An 11,459-nucleotide genomic window follows, 5' to 3' on the forward strand; every position below is an offset into this window, starting at 1 on the left:
AAAAGAGTGATGAGAGATAGTCGCTTGTTTGTAAGGATGCACCTTAAAACATACCTAATCCCCCACAATAATATGCCTTTCACTTCTATGGGAATCCGCCTAATGTTTCATTCGGAGTTGAGCTCTATGCAAATAATGCTTAATGAGTTGCAACTTAAGTTCTCTATTCACCAAGGTAGTGTCAACTTCGGCAGAAGCTGATTCACTAGGTAAGTAAGGGAGATGTAGAGAGGTGGCCTGCTGTATAAGGCTTTATATGGATGAATGGAAGCAAGTATTATACCAATACTCAACCATATGCAAACAAGCCAATCAATTGGAAGCATCAGTAACATCTTAAGTAGGTTTCAAGGTATCTATTCAAAACATCCGTTTGTCATCAGACTGACGATGATAAGTTGTATATGTATGCAATAATAACCCTTGAAGAGTAAATAGCTCCTACCAAAAACAGCTCAGGAGCACAACATCTCTATCACTGGTTAAGCCATGTAATTTCACAATAGTATCAAAGAACACCTGAGCAATTGATTGAGCAGTATAAAGATGTTTTAGTAGGAGGAAATGACCATATGAGAGTTGGGAAGACCATCAATGAAGTCCATACTAATTTGAGACCACACCACCTCATAAATAGGTAATGGTTATAACAACCTAGGGTAAGCAACTAAATTAGATTTGTTCTTCTGACGAACATCACACCTTTGAATGAAACCTTTCACTTTTGAGGGTAGCTTCTACACCTGAATGACTCCTAGAGGGACAACATGCCATAGGGACATGATGTGATTCCTTAAACACTGCACCTTGCTAATCACTAGTTTTCCTTTCCTTTTTAATTGGCCTTGCAACTAGGCAAACTACCTATGAAAGTCAGGATTAGCTTGTATCTTGTAAAATCTGCAATCTACTGTGTAAGTGGGTCAGAATGTCAACTATCCACAATAGGTTGAAAGAGATCATTGTTGGTTGGGAAAATCACCAAAGCAAGAACTCAGCCCCAGTAACTTTCGACACTGCATCAACAACTTTTTTCTTGACTCCCTTTTTGTACTCAATAGAATAGTCAAATGGCATCAACTTTGTTAACCACAATAACAATGAGTTTGTATGCAACTTTTGATCTATAAGGTACTTTAGAGCTCTTTGATCAATCCTTATAATAAACCTTTGACAAGTACTAAGACCACTTAGTAACAGCTTGGACAATGACCAATAACTCTCTATCATAAACTGATATAGCAGCATGTCTTGGAGATAATTCTTTGCTAATGAAGGCTATAGGATGTCCCTTGCATAAGGACAACACCAATTCCATAACCACTAGCATCAATTTAAATAATGAAAGTTTTGTTTGCATTAGGTAAAGACAATATAGGAGATTGAGTCAAAGCTTCCTTTAATTGCAAAAATGTCTCCTGAGCTGTGCGGTGCCATTTGAATTTATCTTTTTTTTAGTTAGATTAGTAAGAGGTTTACAAATAACTCCAAATCCCTGTATAAATCTTCTGTAATAACCAATTGTAAAACCATGTAAATCTAATGACTTAAGCTAGAGCCTTACATGCTGAATAATGACTTAAAAATGACCAAAATAGTATTTCTAGACCTAACCTAGTGTAGCTAACTTAGTTTGGAAATGTTAGGGCATAAGCGTCAAAAAAAATGATCATGACGTCCGCAAACTAGTAAAAGTGATCTAGTGTGTTCTTAGGTCTTTTATGGGATTTGAACAGTCATATGAGGACTAAATCTTGTAAAATTGGTATAAATATGTTAAATAATATGTTTAGTGTCCAAACGTCCAGGTACGACTCCCCAAGGACCACCCTGAGGGTCCTTGAGGAGGACTCAACCCTTGGTTCTAAAAGTTGTCAAAAAGAACTACATGATGAACAAGACTCAAACCACGAGCCATCAATTGAATCACACTCTGTCAATGCGAATCGTGATTCAAGACTTAGCCTCACCCAACAACCCTCACAAAATTCACCCTTAGTCATAAACCACGAACATGTAACACAGTTTGTGGATCGACTCGTGCTCCGTAGAAGGGTCTCATGAGTTGAGACTTAGTATCCTCACCAAGACCCTTGGCTTCACCCCTCATTACCAAACCATAAGTGCCAAGCACGGGCCATGGATCAATCCACGCCCCATGGATGGGGACTCGCGGATGACACATGAGCTCATTGTCTTCACACAACTAAGTTGGGGGTAGTTAGGTAATTAACTAAATGATTAGTTAACACTTCAAAACAATTATGATTAGAAAGTTTTTTAAGTAAGAAAAACAAGTCTTGCACCCTATAACTCCAAAACCCAAAAGATCTCACTTCTCCTCGCTACCCAAAAACTCCATTGAAGAAGAAGGCCAAAGCTTCTAGTAGGGATAAAGAGAAATAATTTCCTCCATTTATACTTAAGGATTAACAAGGTATGAGAAGTCTTCACTCTTGGGACTCCTTTCCCCAAGTGGTTCCTTCAAAACTGATTTCAATGTTCTTCCTAAATTCTAGGTATTACTCTATTCCGTGGGTTTCTTTCAAATTTAACTTATTTGGTATATAATTGATTAATAATGATTGATTAAGAATGTTGTGAATGAATTCAAGTATTGATTAAGGTTTGACATAATTCTGTAAAGACCCATCAATATTCCTCTTCTCTTAACCCTAACTCTTGAATTGTGTTAAATGATGATTAGAGGTTATGTAGTTGAATATGCTCTAGTATAATTAACTATTTTAATATGATGTTAACCTATTTGATGGATTAATATCATTAGTTCAGGATGTAATCTTGAATGGGTATCTTGAAGGTCATGCGTAAGACCTTCAAGGTCATGAGCATGATATGATAGTATTGTTGGTTTATCTTTGGTAAAGATGATTACTTAAAGTATGTATGATAAAATGATGAATGTATTATGATGATATGAATGTGATGGTTGTGAGATAATGGTGGGTGTGTTGTTATGTGGAATTGAAGGTAAATTTCTATGCACATCCTATGACTATGTTATGAAGTAGTGTTCTCCCAGATGTTGGGTTTGTTATGAAAGGTCTTTCTCATCCTAAAACCTATGAAATATGTACATGTTATATGATGGTTTAATCCCCTAAGACCTATACTATGAATTGATGTTTAATAAAGATTTTAAGACACTTCAAAAAGGGAATTTAACTTAGAACTGAGTGAACTTGATAATGAGAAGTGTTTGTTCACAAAGGAAGGGAGGTTCACAATATATTATCTCATGAGGTGGAAACTACAATTCTAGTTAGCAAAAAGAGTGTTTCTAGTAGAAACCTCCTAGTTCCTTAACTATGTGCCCCCATAAGAATCCTAGCTAGTAGATCCACCTAGATGCTATCATGAATGCTATGCTCTACCTTGGCAATTAGGGCACCCTCATTTCGGTATGAGGGGATGACACGAATTCCATGTAGATCGCATGGTCTATGTTTTTTATGGCAAGGTTTCTCGTATGTTAAAATGAATACAGGAAAGTAAGAACATGAACTCTAGCGAGGAATACTTAAGGGATGCTATATAGTGTAGGTAAGGGTATAAGACTTTACCTATATATTCCACAAGTGGGTCTTAAGATGAGTTCTAGGGTGGGTTCTTCAAGCATAAATGATATGAATAATGTTACGTTGGTGTTACTTATTATGAATGATGTTGGCTTCACTTGTTATGAGGATGTTATGAAGTAAGTAAAAATGCTTGTAATCTCCTTGACGGTTTGTTTGGTTTGTGTGAGGTTATGGGGGCTTCACACATACATTGAACTAGTAGACTTGAATGGGGCTATGGGCAAGGTCTTATGAGGTATTGATTAATCGACTCAAATATGAAAGGTTGAATTATGGCTTTACTGTGATATTACTCATGATTATGGATATGTCTTGTTTTTATGGTATGGACTTGATTATGTGTCCTTGGAATGTGCATAAAGGCTTCTATAGTGAATATAGCATGCTTTTAACCAAATTTCCTTTGGTGCAAATTTCAAATGTTTTACTTGCATAGTTCAGTACTTAGTAGATGTGGTTTGTACAAGCCCATATTTCTCCTATTTTCTACATAAGTGTAGGTTCGAGCTATTGAGGTGGTTCTAGTCCCTATTTCAAGAAACATGGATTTTCTATTCCCAAGCTGGTGAATCCTCAAGTCCGAGGATGAAATGCTTTGATTTTAAATCTAATTCACTTTCCTTATTGATACGCTATGTTGTATTTCATACTATAAGACTTGTTATTGATATAAGGGCTAAGCCTCGATTCTCATTTTGTTATGTATAGATGGTAATGTGAGACAAATTAGTTTCTATTTTGATATATAAAGTAAAGTTGAACTTCAATTGAAAATTTTTATTTTTTCTTCTTTTATTCTACCTTATATGCAATTATGAATGCTAAGGGCTTGTCGAAGACCTCTTCGAGGTTGAAGACACTGGTTGCGATTGGGGAATGCTCTCGGTCGTGAAAAATATGGTATCAAAGCATAATATTGAATAATGTTAGGATTGATGTCGCATAAACCATGTCTATTAGAGTCTTATTCATGGGTGTGAAGCGCGCCATAATTATGGATGAGAGGTTAGGTAATGCTTAGGAACTCTCACTTCTTTTGATATTCTTGAGTCGTGCCAAAGAGTCTTAACTTAATGTGTCATTTACTTCTAATCCTTTTCTTGTGGATATAGGATATGACTACTAGAAGAGCAGTTGCAAAATGGGTGGAAGAGGAGATTGCGAATGTGGGAGTTCTTCCCTAAGGAAACCAAGCTCCTCCTAATGAGCAAATTCCTCTGGGTGGCCAAGTTCAGATCAATCCTTCGATTATAACGGATGGAGAGATAAGGCGACTCCCATAAACTTTTCTCAAGTCATTTCTACTTAGCTCGTCATAACTACACAAGCTCAAACTATGACGACACAAGATAATCAGGAAATTGGACCCGATGTGAATTAAAATGCTAGTATCATGGCTTCACTGTTGAGGAAGTCCTCTTGAATGAATCCCTCGATGTTCTTTGGGTCTAAGGTGAATGAGGATCCTCAAGACTTCCTAAATGAGGTTTATAAGATTTTGTATGCTTTGGGGGTAACTTCGAATAAGAATGCTGAATTAGTCAGATATCAAGTCAAAGATGTGGCTCAAACATGGTACACCTAATGAAAACATAATAGGAATTCCATAAGTTGGGAAGTTTTTCGGAAGGTGTTTCTTGATAGGTTCTTCCCAAGAGATAAAAGAGAGGAAAAAGTTGAAGAATTTATCAACCTTCATCAAGGAGGTATGAATGTTCAAGATCTTTGAAATTCATTAACTTTTCTAAGTATGCTTCGTCCTTGGTGTCTAACCCTAGAAATGAAATGAGTCGTTTTGTGACGGTGTATCGGATGAACATACGGAAGAGTTTCATGTAGCAAGGCTTAATGAGAACATAGACCTTTCTCGTTTGATGGTGCATTCTCAAGTTGAGGAGACTACGCTTAAGAAGAGGAATAGGGATTCCAAGAGGGCAAGACCCCATGATGGAGGTACTTCTAAGGGTAAGTTTAATATCCAAGACAAGCCTTGAAAAAGAGGTTCTCCAACCAAATTCCTTCCAATTTTCCAAGATCCAACATAGGTAGGGTTACTAAACCTAAGCCTAAGGGGAAAAGGTGGTGGTTGGCAAGGTGAAAAACCTAGTCGTGCCAAATGTGGCAAGAAGCATATGGTAAATGTCTAGTTGGTACAGACAATTATTTTGGTTGTGGAAAGAGTGGCCACATGTTGAGAGATTGTCCCATGACAAATACTCAAGGTAAGGAGAGAAACCAAGCGCAAGAAAGTGGTCCTAATTTCGATGCTCCTAAGAAGATCACTTCTATGCTCGCAAATCTTGAGATGATCAAGAGGGTTCTCCCGATGTTGTTGCCGGTATGTTGCAAGTATTTTAAATTATGTTTATGCATTACTTGATCTCGGTGCCACTTTGTCTTTTGTAACTTATTTGGTGGCTATGAAATTTAGTGTGCTCCCTCATGTCTTAAAAGAACCTTTTTTCGATTTCTACCCTGGTGGGTGACTCCGCTGTTTCTGAAAGAGTCTATAGGAGTTATCCTATATTATTTCCCAGTAGAGTCACATTGGTTGATTTAGTAGAACTAGATATGTTGTACTTTGATGTCATATTGGGGATAGATTGGTTGCATGATTGTTTTGCCTCCATTGATTGTAAAGGGTAGTCAAATTTCAATTTCCTAATGAACTCATTTTAGAATGGTAAGGGAAGTTCAATCTCTAGAGGTTGAAATATTTCATATCTCAAAGCTTGTAAGAGGATTTCTAAGGGATGTCTCTATCATATTGTAAGGGTCAAGGACCTTGGGTCCGAGACTCCTACTTTAGAGTCGGTTCTTGTAGTGAAGACTTTTCCAAAAGTCTTCCCTAATGAATTTCTCGGGATTCCTCCCGAAGGGGAAATAAATTTTGGTATTGATTTATTACCGGATACTCAGCCCATATCAGTCCATCCTTCCTGGATGGCCCTGGACAAAATGAAAGAATTGAAAGTACAACTTAAGGATTTGCTAGATAGGGACTTTATTCAACCAAGAATATCTCCATGGGGTACGCTAGTATTATTTGTGAAGAAGAAAGATGGGTTTTTAGAATATGTATTGACTATCACCAATTGACAAGGTTACCATATCCTCTCCCTAGAATTGATGAATTTTTTTTACCAACTCTTAGGGGTGAGTTACTTTTCAAAAATTGATTTAAGGTCAGGTTATCACCAACTTAGGGTAAGAGGAGTTGACATTCCTAAAACAGCATTCCGAACAAGATATGGTAACTATGAGTTCTTAGTGATGTCTTTTGGTCTAACTAATGCCCTGATGACTTTTATGGAGCTCATGAATCAGGTGTTTAGGAACTATCTTTATTTGTTTGTGATTGTCTTTATCAATGATATTTTAGTGTACTCCAAAAGTGATGAGTCATTTGAGGATAGTATTGCAAGTCCTCAAGGAAAACCAACTTTTTGCTAAGTATAGTATGTGTGAGTTTTGGATAAGATCGGTTGCTTTTCTTGGTCATATTTTGTCGAGTCTGGGTACAGAGGTTGATCCGAAGAAAACAGAGGCGATCTAGAATAGTCCTAGATCCCTAACTCCTATCAATATTCGAAGCTTTTTGGGTTTAGCCGGGTACTATAGGAGATTTATTGAGGTTTTCCTCCATTGCTTCTCCATTGACAACCCTTACCCACAAGAAGGTCAAGTTTGAATGGAAGGAAGCCTGTGAGAAAGTCTTTCAAGAGTTAAAGGATAAGCTTACCTCCGCTCCGACTTTACCAAAGGGTATCGAAGGGTTTGTAGTGTATTGTGATGCTTCCCGAGTAAATTTGGGTTGTGTCCGTATGCAACATGGTAAGGGGATAAGTTATGCCTCAAGGAAAATCAAAGTACATGAAATGAATTATACAACCCATGATCTTGAACTAGCGGTCGTAGTGTTTTCCTTGAAAATATGGAGACACTATCTTTATGGGGTGCATGTAGATGTGTTCACCGTTCATAGAAGTCTCCAACATGTATTCACTCAAAAATGATTGAACCTCTGACAAAAAAAGATGGTTAAAGATTTTGAGGGACTATGATACGTGTGTTTTTAACCATCTCGGCAAGGCCAATGTAGTTGTGGATGTTTTGAGCCGTATTTTAGTCCATGTAGAAGATGAGAAGAAGGAGTTAGTCTGGGATGTACATAGGTTGGCCCAGTAAAGAGTACGACTTGTAGATTATCCAAAAGGTGGTTTCATGGTCCAACATAGCTCTGAATCCTCCTTAATTGTTGATGTGAAATCTAAGAAACAACTTGATCCCGTGTCGATGGAGTTGAAAGAATCCATACTTGGTAAATTTGTTGAGGCTTTCTCCCAAGGGGGAGATGGGGTTTTCAAATATCAAGGTCGGTTGTGTGTCTCAAATGTGGATGACTCAAGGAGACAAATTTTTGAAGAGGCCTCCCATAGTTTGAGATATTCTATTCATCCGGGAGTAACCAAGATGTACCATGACTTGCGGGAGATCTATTGGTGGGATGGTTTGAAAAGAGATATAGCGGATTCTTTGGCCAAATGTCTAAATTGTCAACAAGTCAAACTGGAACATCAAAGGCCGGGAAGCTTATCTCAAAACATAGCTATTCCCACTTGGAAGTGGGAGTATATGAACATTGATTTTGTTATGGGTTTTCCTCGTACTCGAAGGCAACATGATTCGATTTGGGTCATCATTGATATGTTGACCAAATCAGCCCATTTTATTCCCGTCAAGGCTACATATTCGGCTGAAGATTATGCTTAATTGTATCTCAAGGATATTGTGAGAATACATGGGATTCCCTTGTCTATCATCTCGGATAAGGTTCCCTAATTCAATTCTCATTTTTGGAAGGCATTCCAAGGGACTAGGTACCAAGGTGAAATTTAGTACCACATTTCATCCCAAACAAAAGGTTTAGCGCAATGGACCATCCAAGCCCTAGGAAGTATGTTGAGGGCATGTGTCATTGAGTTTAGAGGGTAATTGGAATAACCTGCCATTGATTGAATTTTCCTACAATAATAGCTACCACTCAAGTATAGCTATGGATCAATTTGAGGCCCTTTATGGGAGACGATGTAGATCTCCATTGGGTGGTTTGAGTTAGGTGAGTTTGTTCTTATAGGTACCAAACTAGCTTATGAGTCCGTGAGAAAGTTTGACTTATAAGAGAAAGGTTGAAGATGGTCCAAAGTTGACAAAAATCCTATGCAGACAATAGAAAAAGGGACCTTGAATTTATGATGGGTGATTTGGTTTATTTGAAGATATCACCCATGAAAGGGGTGATGAGGTTTGGTAAAAAGGGGAAACTTAGTCTCCGATATCTGGGCCATATGAGATTTTGAAACGTCTGGGAAGTGTTGCCTATGATATAAAATTACCTATGGAGTTGGCTACGGTTCATCCGATTTTCCATGTTTCAATGGTCAAAAGGTGCATGGCGATCCGGTGTGTATCCTTCCTCTATAAGTCTTAAGAGTTGATGTTAACCTTTCCTTTGAAGATGTCCCGATTGAGATTGTAGACCGACAAGTGAAGAAGTTGATGAATAAGGAAGTAACTTCCATAAAGGTTCTATGGAAGGACCACCTAGTGGAAAGTGCTACTTGGGAGGCTGGGGCCAATATGATGTCTCACTATTCTCATCTTTCCCTCCTACTTCTATTCAAACTGGAGGTAAGTAGTTCCTCTTGAGTTTGTGGTGAATTGAGAGTTATGTATATTGAATGAGTTTCGCCATGATCTTCCTTATATGGTGTGCATGTCTTGAAGTTTTTCATGATTTTTACTTTCCTCTTGACTTATGCGGTGGAATTCATGAATGTGCTTAATTGTGAAAAAAATTGATATTTTGAAGCTATGTTGTGATCTTGACTTGTCATTATGTGTAGAAGGAAATTTCTCCTATGAACATGATAAATGATGTATAGCCTACATTTGATTTGGTAGACGTAATTCCTACTTCTCATACTGTTATATGTTGTGAATTGGAGTTGAAATGTCTTCCTTTGATTAAATACTTAGGATGAATTGTGAACTTAATGTTTTAGTTCATTTATGATATGAATGTTACCAAAGGGGAGATAATGTAATACCCCATAATTCTAATGACCTAATATAGAGTCTTACATGATGAATAATGACTTTAAAATTACCAAAATAGTTCTTCTAGACCTAACCTAGTGTAACTAACTTAATTTGGATGTGTTAGGGCATAAGCATCAAGAAACGACCATGATGTCCAAAAACTAATAAAAGTAATCTAGTGTGTTCTTAGGTATTGTATGTGGTTTTAAGAGTCTTATGAGGACTAAATCTTGAAAGTACGATTTAAATATGTTAAATAATATGTTTAGGGTCCAAATGTACAGGTACGACTCCTAAGGACCACCCTAAGGGTCCTTGAGGGAAACCCAACCCTTGGTTCTAAAAGCTATAAAAAAACCCAACATGATCCACGAGACTCAAACCACGAGCATTCAATTGACTCACGCCCCACCAATGGGATTCGTGAGTCAGGACTAAGCCTCACCCAGCACCCCTCTCAAAAAAAAAAGTTCACCCTCAGTCACAAACCACAAACGTGCCGTACGGTCTGTGGATCGACTCACGCTCTGTAGAAAGGTCTCATGAATTGAGACTGAGTCTCCTCACCAGGACCCTTGGCTGTATCCCTTAGTCCCAAACCACGAGTGACCAGCACGGTCTGTAGATCAATCTATGCCCCATGAACGGGGACTCGTGGATGGCACATGAGTTCACTGTCTCCACACAGCTAAGGTGGGGGTAGTTGGTATTTAGCTAATTAATTAGTTAACACTTAAAAACGATTATGGTTAGTAATTTTAGGTATATTAATTGTTTTAAGTAAGACATACAATTTTGCACTATATAACTCAAAAACCCAAAAGCTCCCACTTCTCTCTAGATTCTTTCACTACCCAAGACTCCATTGAAGAAGAAGGTTAAATCTTCGAGTAGGGATCAAAAACAATACTTTCCTCCGTTGATTTTTAGGTATTAACAAGGTATGGGAACTCTTCACTCTTGACACTTCTTTTCCCAAGAGGTTCTTTCAAAATTGATTTCAATGTTCTTCCTAATTTCCAGGTTTACTCTATTTCTTAAGTCTCTTTCAAATTTGACTTATTTGTTTTATAATTGATTAATAATGATTTAATATGAATGTTGTGAATGAACTTAAGTATTAATTAGGGATTTTTACCTGATTATCTAAAGAACCATGAATATTTCTCCTCTTAACTCTAATTCTTGAATTGTGTTAAATGATAATTAGAGGTTATAAGTAATTTGGTCTGTTCTTGTATAATTAACTATTCTAATGTGATTTTAACCTATTTGATGGATGAATATCATGAATTAAGGATAAAATCTTGAACGGGTATATTGATGGTCACGGGTAAGACCTTCAAGCTTATTAACATGCTATTATAGTATTGTTGGTATATTGTTGGTTTATCTTTAGTAAGGTTGATTACTTGAAGTATGCATGATAGATTGATGAATGCATTATCATGATATGAATGTGATGGTTGTGATATGATGGTGGGTGTGTTTTTATGTGGAATTGAAGGTAAATTTCTATGCACATCCTATGACTATGTTATGAAGTAGTGTTCTCACGTGATGTTGTGTTTGTGATGGAATGTCTTTCTCATCCTAAAACCTATGAACTATGTACATGTTATATTAGGGGTTAAGCCCGTAATACCTATACTATGAATTTATATTTAATAAAGAATTACGACACTTCAAAAAGGAAATTTATCTTAGCACCGAGTGAACTAAACAATGCAAAATGTTCATTCACAAAGGAAGAGA

Source organism: Solanum lycopersicum, chromosome 12 (genome assembly GCF_036512215.1).
Source record: "Solanum lycopersicum chromosome 12, SLM_r2.1".
Lineage (NCBI taxonomy): Eukaryota > Viridiplantae > Streptophyta > Magnoliopsida > Solanales > Solanaceae > Solanum > Solanum lycopersicum.